The sequence below is a fragment of the Canis aureus genome, chromosome 5, assembly GCF_053574225.1.
Source record: "Canis aureus isolate CA01 chromosome 5, VMU_Caureus_v.1.0, whole genome shotgun sequence".
NCBI lineage: Eukaryota > Metazoa > Chordata > Mammalia > Carnivora > Canidae > Canis > Canis aureus.
Window position 1 is genome coordinate 12,451,283 of NC_135615.1, and position 7,749 is coordinate 12,459,031.

General features: G+C 42.3%; 1 protein-coding gene and 1 long non-coding RNA gene across 2 annotated transcripts in view; one reads left to right on the top strand and one right to left on the bottom strand.

Moving 5' to 3' along the window:
* Positions 1–682, bottom strand: part of PLXDC2 (plexin domain containing 2) — a 514,506-nt gene extending 513,824 nt beyond the window's left edge. Inside the window, exon 1 of the mRNA XM_077896883.1 lies at positions 434–682. The gene's annotated coding sequence lies outside the window, so the exon portion shown is untranslated. The remainder of the gene's footprint in view (positions 1–433) is intronic.
* Positions 683–757: 75 nt separating this feature from the next.
* The window catches only part of LOC144313702 (uncharacterized), a 37,867-nt gene continuing 30,875 nt past the window's right edge, over positions 758–7,749 (top strand). Inside the window, exons 1-3 of the long non-coding RNA XR_013379322.1 lie at positions 758–1,229; positions 2,905–3,009; positions 5,499–5,996. This is a non-coding gene — a long non-coding RNA (uncharacterized LOC144313702). The remainder of the gene's footprint in view (positions 1,230–2,904; positions 3,010–5,498; positions 5,997–7,749) is intronic.

Genomic DNA, 7,749 nt, shown 5'->3' on the forward strand with positions numbered 1-7,749 from the left:
ATGTCAATTAGGCAAGATACTTCCACTGCAAAATATTTGGCTTACACAGTTAAAGTTTCTGTTCATCTTGTTTTTAGATATTTACTTATTCACCACATTAACAGCATTAACCATGTTCCGCCATGCTGAATTCCTCAGCCCATACTGCTGTCACTCTAGTTCCATGGAAAGCACCAACCCAATTTCTCAAAGCTTGGACAAAGCTTACGCATCGCATGGCATAGTTAACCGCCGACCGGACCCGGATGCCGGCTGGAGCGGAGCCAGTGGCGCTGAGGGGATCGGCTAGGGCGGGACTCAGGCCAGCCGGGGCAGGCTGTGGATGACGTGGGGCTCCCTGTGGCCATGGCAACAGGTGACCGACGCCACCTCCTCGGCTCCAGTGCACTGCTCTGACAGCCCCGCCTTCTGCAAAGGTAGGGAGGCTACCCACCTGGGCGCAGGGGACCACGTGGGATGGCCTGCGCCTCTCGGCCATCATCCTGGCCTAGGCCACACGGAGAGGCGGTTCCCTCTCCCGTTCTTCCATGAGGCAGCAGACTGGAGGACCTTACTGTCTCTCGGCTTTGGCTGCCCAGCACAAAAGCTGTTGCGGAGTCGTCCTCCCTGAAGCTCGCAGGGCCAAGCCGCCCTGGCCCCTCGCAGGCCGACTGAGGTAGCGGAAGCCGTGGCTGAGGGCGGCCGGCGTGCTGCGTGCACCGCGTGGTGCTTCCGGTTCCGCCCGCCGCTGGCGCCGCCGTGGCTGGCCGCGCCTGCGCAGTCCACCTCTGTCGCCACAGCCCGCTGAAGGCCGGGGGTCATGACCTTCTCCATCACCTACTTCCGGTCTTACACCTCTGGGCGCTGATCTCTGCCTTCTGCCGTTGGTGGCTGTTCTCCGAGTGGCGAAGGACCGCCGGAGAGCGTGTTGAAGAGCCGGGAGGGACCTGGCTGGCTCCTGCAAGAGCTTCTCGAACTCGCCACTTGGCCGCCGGACTCCCGAAGAAGGGCGGCCTGACAGGGGCAGAGGCAGCTGGTGAGACCCGGCCTTTGGACGGATGGAAACGGCCCTACCCCTCCTGCGTGGCCTTAACGCTCTTAGGGCCCAAAGAGGCCAAGCCGTGTCCAGTCTGCGGTCCCCTGAGAAGGTAGTTTCAGATTTCTTGGCACACGGTTGTACATGAACGATAGGTGTAGGCCTGGGCCTGTTTGAACGTCCCCCGGGGCCCTCCCAGCAGCTGTAGCCACAGGTGAGTTGATGGCATCCGTGGGCCGGGAGGCTCCAGGAGCTCCTTTGGCTTCTCTGCCCTGACAGGCTCGCTGTCCTGACGCCCTCCACCCTGGAAAGCAGCACTGCGTTTGTAAAACCCACTCAGAAGGAGAAAAAGAAGTCCCTGCTGCCCGCCCCCCCCCCCCAAATGTTCGAAGTCAGGAGCATCCAGACATTACTCAATATGATTTTACATGTGATAATTCACAAAGAAAATCAACATTTCCCAAGTATTTTACATTTAAAAAATTCAGGGAATTTTTTTTTAACTTTTTTTTTTATTGGAGTTCAATTGCATACATATGGCATATCACCCAGTGCTCATCCCGTCAAGTGCCCCCCTCAGTGCCCGTCACCCAGTCACCCCCCCACCCCCGACCTCTCTTTCCACTACCCCTTGATCGTTTCCCAGAGTTAGGAGTCTCTCATGTTCTCTTTCAGGGATTTCTTAAAAAGGGAGGAGTCCTTATCTTCTTGTTACAGGCTATTTTTCTAGAAAAGGTAACTTTTTTCTTTTTTTTAAGGTTTCATTTATTTATTCATGAGAGACGCACAGAGAGAGGCAGAGGGAGAAACAGGCTCCATGCAGAGAACCTGATGCTCGCAAGACTCGTCTCTAGGATTCTGGGATCAGGCCCTGAGCCCAAGTTAGCCATTCAACCACTGAGCTACCCAGGCATCCCTAGAAAAGGGTAATATTTTAAGAACGTTTGCCATTCCTGGGTTCAAAGAAGAATGCTAGATAAAAAGCCCTGGGTTATCGTGGCTGCTTATACTGCTTTACATCTCTAGAATCGTACTTATGAAACTTTAGATACTTCACTTTTATAGTATTGTAGTACTATCCTTATTTTATGAATACAGAGACAAAGGTTGAAGACTAGGGGACTCCTCCATGATCACAGACCATGGGATCACAGTAAGGAAATAAATTATCAGAGTCAACTCTCTTGGTGATTTTGCTGATGACATCTGATCACAGGATAGAGAGAATGACTTATGTGAGCATCATAATGAGTTTATCTACAAAGGGTTAATCAGTGATCTTATTTAAGAGATTTTCTAACTAGGGACATCTGGGTGGCTCAGTGGGTTAAGCCTCTGACTCTTGATTTGAGCTCAGGCAGGTCCTGGTTCTTTTGGGGTTGTGAGATCAAGCCCCAGCATCAGGCTTTGCCCTGGGCATGGGGCCTGCTTAAGAGTCGCTCTCTCTCCCTCTTCCTCTACCCCTCCCCTCCACCAAAAAGAGGTTTTTCTAACTCAAATACACATTTTCCTGGAACTGCTTTTCCCCAACAAACCCTGTGACTGGTAGGCATTTGCCCTAGTCATTATTTTTCATCTGGTACCACAGGAACAGTATTTGGAGACTAGGAGTTTTCCAAGAGTCTAGGAAAATGTTGGAGAAAGGGGACTTGTAATATGTGTTGTTAAATATATGAAAAAAAATCACAGAATTGAATTAATTAACATGTAATTCATGGTCTACAAAATGTAGCATTACAGTATTGTGGCAAATGCAGTCCAACTCTTATGATTATGTGTAAATTATAAAGTACACTTTAATATCTGATATAGGTACATTTTAAACATGTTTGATGTGACATTAAGCATTTCAAAGAATATCTAGAGCTTATGAAGGACCTCTTTCCCAGGCCTACCTGAAGACAACTATTCATCTATCAAATGCCAGCTCAAGTGCCACTTCCTCCGAGAGGCTGCTTATTATTCTTCATTTCTGCTTCCTCTAGGCTAAAGAGGTAAGCACTTATTTCTCTGTGTCCTGATGATGATTTGTTCAGATCACTATTTTTTTTTTATTTGAGGTTAAGATTATTTATTAATGAGAGAGACAGGCAGAGACACAGGCAGAGGGAGAAGCAGGCTCCATGCAGGGAGCCCGACGTGGGACTCGATCCCGGGTCTCCAGGGTCACGCCCTGGGCCGAAGGCAGCACCAAACCACTGAGCCACCCGGGCTGCCCTCAGATCACTATTGTAATAGTTTATTATAGTTTTTGATTGTTGGTTGGTATGCTTTAACATGCTGCGTGGATTCTTAGTTTATCAAGGGCAAGGACCACATATTTCTCATCTCTGTATTTCCAGTATTGAGAACAGTGCTGGTAATATGATAGGTGCTCCACAGTCGTTTAATAACTTAAATTCTTTTTCCATGTAGATACCCGAGCATCTGAAATTCTACCAATGTAGTTAAACTTCTGGAGGGGGGGGTGTCCAGATATATTTATAAAATGCACATAATCTTGGAACTTATATTGGATTATTTTCCCTGGATCTCTTTGCATCTGTAGTAGTTTTTCCCAGAACTGGATAAGCAAAGAATGATAGAATTATTTTTGATCATTTAACTTTCTTCAAAGGTTGGCCAGTGGGGGACCCCTGGGTGGCTCAGTGGTTTAGCGCCGCCTTTGGCCCAGGGCGTGATCCTGGAGACCCAGGATCGAGTCCCATGTTGGGCTCCCTGCATGGAGCCTGCTTCTTCCTCTGCTTGTGTCTCTGCCTCTCTCTCTCTGTGTCTCTCATGAATAAATAAATAAAATCTTAAAAACAACAACAACAAAAAGGTTGGCCAGTAGCCTAAAATTTCCCTGATGTGCCTCTCTCCTCCATTTTTTTTTTTTACTAATTTATTTTTTATTTATTTATGATAGTCACACACAGAGAGAGAGAGAGGCAGAGACATAGGCAGAGGGAGAAGCAGGCTCCATGCACCGGGAGCCCGATGTGGGATTCGATCCCGGGTCTCCAGGATCGCGCCCTGGGCCAAAGGCAGGCGCTAAACCACTGTGCCACCCAGGGATCCCCATCTCCTCCATTTTCTTATTCTATTTCTTCTTTCTGTCATTTATCTCCTCCACTTTGGAGAAAATTTTGGACCTATCAATAAAGGTTTTACTTAGAATCAGTTCTCTTGAGAGCTATTTATATATAAGAACTCTGAGGATTCAAGATTTTCCTTCCTTTAAATCTTTTCATAACTTACTCATTCTACCAGGCTGTTTGTTTTCTATTTAAATGGAGGGAGAGGGATCCCTGGGTGGCGCAGCGGTTTGGCACCTGCCTTTGGCCCAGGGCGCGATCCTGGAGACCTGGGATCGAATCCCACGTCAGGCTCCCGGTGCATGGAGCCTGCTTCTCCCTCTGCCTGTGTCTCTGCCTCTCTCTCTCTCTCTCTCTGTGACTATCATAAATAAATAAATAAAAAAAAAAGTTGAAAAAATAAATAAAAAATAAATGGAGGGAGAAAATGCAAGAGACAGAACATGCTTATCCTCTTAGTATTTTCACTTACCCACTTTTGATTAATTACAATGATACGCTGCAGATGTCCAGCATCATTTAATGTGTAATTACACCTTTTAGATGAATTCCACATCCTACTGCTGTTATTTTCCATGGCCCAGAGCGGTTATGTGCCTGAGCACATATCATGTCCATGATAATTTCATGGAAGATGAGAGTGAAATAGAAACTAGCTTGAGGATAAATTTTTCTTATGATAGAAAAAGTGGTACTTTGGGAATGCTTCAAGGTTCCTAAATGACAAGAGACTGCCAAATGTTACTATTAACTCATGTGAAAAAATAAACTCCATTTTTACAGATGGTGAAACTGACTAAGCACATGACTGAGTACTATTGTCACTAGAGGAATAGGTTTTTCAAGATATATCGTATCATGGAGTTGGTAACAAAATACTGCAAATATGCTCCAACTTTCTTCATATAGGAGAATATTTATCCTTTAAACCCAAGAAAAAATATTTAGTGTTCACTTGATAAAAGGGTTAAAAAATATAAAGCATAATTTTGGGGGCTTCATTTTAAACTTTATTTTTTCGAATTGGCATAGAGCTGACAAGATGGATGTGCATTTTTTTTTTTTTCCCTGAGCATAACTATTATTCAAGACAGCACTGATCATGTTTGGCTCAGTTTTTAGAAATAACAGTAACCTTTTAAAATTGATTGGTTTAATGTCATAGCAGCATCAGAGTTTTAACACCAACTCAAAAAAGTCAATATCAACTATATCTCCAAATTATTTAGTTGAATTGTAGACTCAAAAGTTTGATTTGATTGTAGGTTTTGAACATTTGTCTCCCTCTTGGAAATGTTTAACTACTCAGGTGATAAACTACTGTAAGTGCTTTCAAAGTCAAAAAACTGTGTATCAGAGTTCCTTCCATGTGCAGTATTTCATGGATCTATTTTATTGAATTCCAGGGTAAGTTCCAGAAAGAAGGATGAATGTGGAACCTCTGAACAGATTTGATATGGCAGACTTATAGACTGAGAGTCAGAAGCTAGACATGCAAGATCAGTTCTGGAACTATACATACTTTGTGACTGACCATGTTCAGACAAGTCATAAGCCTTATAAAATGAAGGTGATAATATCTGCTTCAAAGGATGGCTGTGAATTTGATCAGATGAGATGTGAGAACGGACTTTGAAAGTGCAAATATGAAACTCTATTTAGATATTTTTCTGCTCTGCTACCTCAAAGTATCAAACTTGACCTAAAGTTGAAGTATTTTGTTAACCCACAAAAACGTACCTTGAAGCACTTCTTTAGACTTAACTTCAAATATATTATATACTCTCTGTGGATTATTGAATTCATTTCTGTTAATCCAGATAACTTCAAAAATAGATAGCAACAAGCTGTCATTTTTTGAGTTGATGTGCATGCTATTTAGTCACCCACTGAAACTCTATGAGGTAGCTATTACTGTGTGCATTCTTATTACTTTTATCCAAGTATAATTAACATTGTTTATTGGATTCAGGTGTACAATATGGTTCAGCAATTCTATACATTTCTCAGTGCTTATCAACATAAGCTACTACTCTTAATCCCTTTTATATATTTCACCCATCCCCCTACTCGTCTCCCCTCTCATAACTACCGGTTATATATTGAGTCTGTTATTTTTTTTTGTCTTTTTTTCCCTTTGATTCTTAAGTTCCATAGATGAGTGAAATCATATGGTATTTGTCTTTCTCTGACTGAATGATTCATTTAGCTTTATACCCTTTAGGTCCATTCATGTTGTTGCAAATGGCAAGATTTCATTCTTTTTTATGGCTGAGTAATATTCTGTTTACATACACGTGTGTGTGTGTGTGTGTGTGTGTACACCACATTTTTTTTCTATCCATCTATGGATGGATACTTGGGTTGCTTCCACAATTTGGCTATTTAAATAATCCTGCAATAAACACAGGGGTGTATGTATCTTTTGGAAGTAGTGTTTCTGTATTCTTTGGTAAATATCCAGTAATGGGATTACTGGATCCTATGGCCATTCTATTTTTTTTTTTTTTTTTTGAGAAACGTACATGCTGTTTCCCCCAGTGGCTACATTACATGAGGGTCCCTTTTCTCCACATCCTGTCCAACATTTGTTATTTCTTGCGTTTTTTATTTTAGCCATTCTGACAAGTGTAAAGTGATACCTCTTTGTTGTTTTGATATGCATTTCCCTAATGATTAGTGATGTTGAACATCTTCTGTGTCTGTTGGCCATCTGTGTGTCTTTGAAAAAAATGTCATGACTTGACATTGAGGACCTGAATACTCAAGTCCTCTGCCCATTTTTAACCAGACTTTTTTGGGTGTTGAGTTATATAAGTTCTTTATATATTTTGGGTATTAACTCCTTGTCAGATAGTATCTTCTCCCATTCAGTAAGTTGCCTTTTTGTTTTGTTAATGATTTCTTTTCTGTGCAAAAGCTTGGTGTTTGGTGTAGTCTCAATAGCTTGATTATGTTTTTGTTTTCTTTGCTAGAGGAGACATTTCTTGTAAAAATGTTTCTATGGCCAATTATCTGCACTTTTAAAAAGAAGTTAAAATAATTTTCCAGGAAAACCAGGACATAAACTTTCTTGTCGTATAAGTTGGTAGAAGATTTTACCTGTGGATACATTTACCTACTGTTTATTATTTTTATTTTATTTTAATTTTTTTAGAGAGTATGAAAGTGGGGAGGGCCAGAGGGAGATGAAGAGCAAGAATCTGAAGCAGGCTCTATGCCCAGTGTGGAGCCTTATGCAGGGCTCAGTCTCACAACCTTGAGATCATGACCTAACTTGAAACCAAGAATTGGATGCTTAACTGACGGAGCCACCCAGGTGTTCCTACCTACTATTTATTAGAACCTTTACATTGGTATCACTACCACCAGCAGCTATTCCTTATCCAAAACCATCTATCACATTGAAACCAGTGATTTTGTAAAATAATAACTAAAAAATAAGTGGTCATTCTACTTCTGTGCTAAAATAACCACCATGGCTTTTCTGGTCAATATACTAGAATCAAAACTCCTTATCAAGACATAGTGTCCTTTTTCATTTGCCTTGACTTAACATTTCTGGTCTTATTTCCTGTCTCCATATCTTATATTTGTCTCACACTCATTAAAATCTTCTAGAAATTATCCAGTACTTCTCTGTTTCTGTGTTTTTGT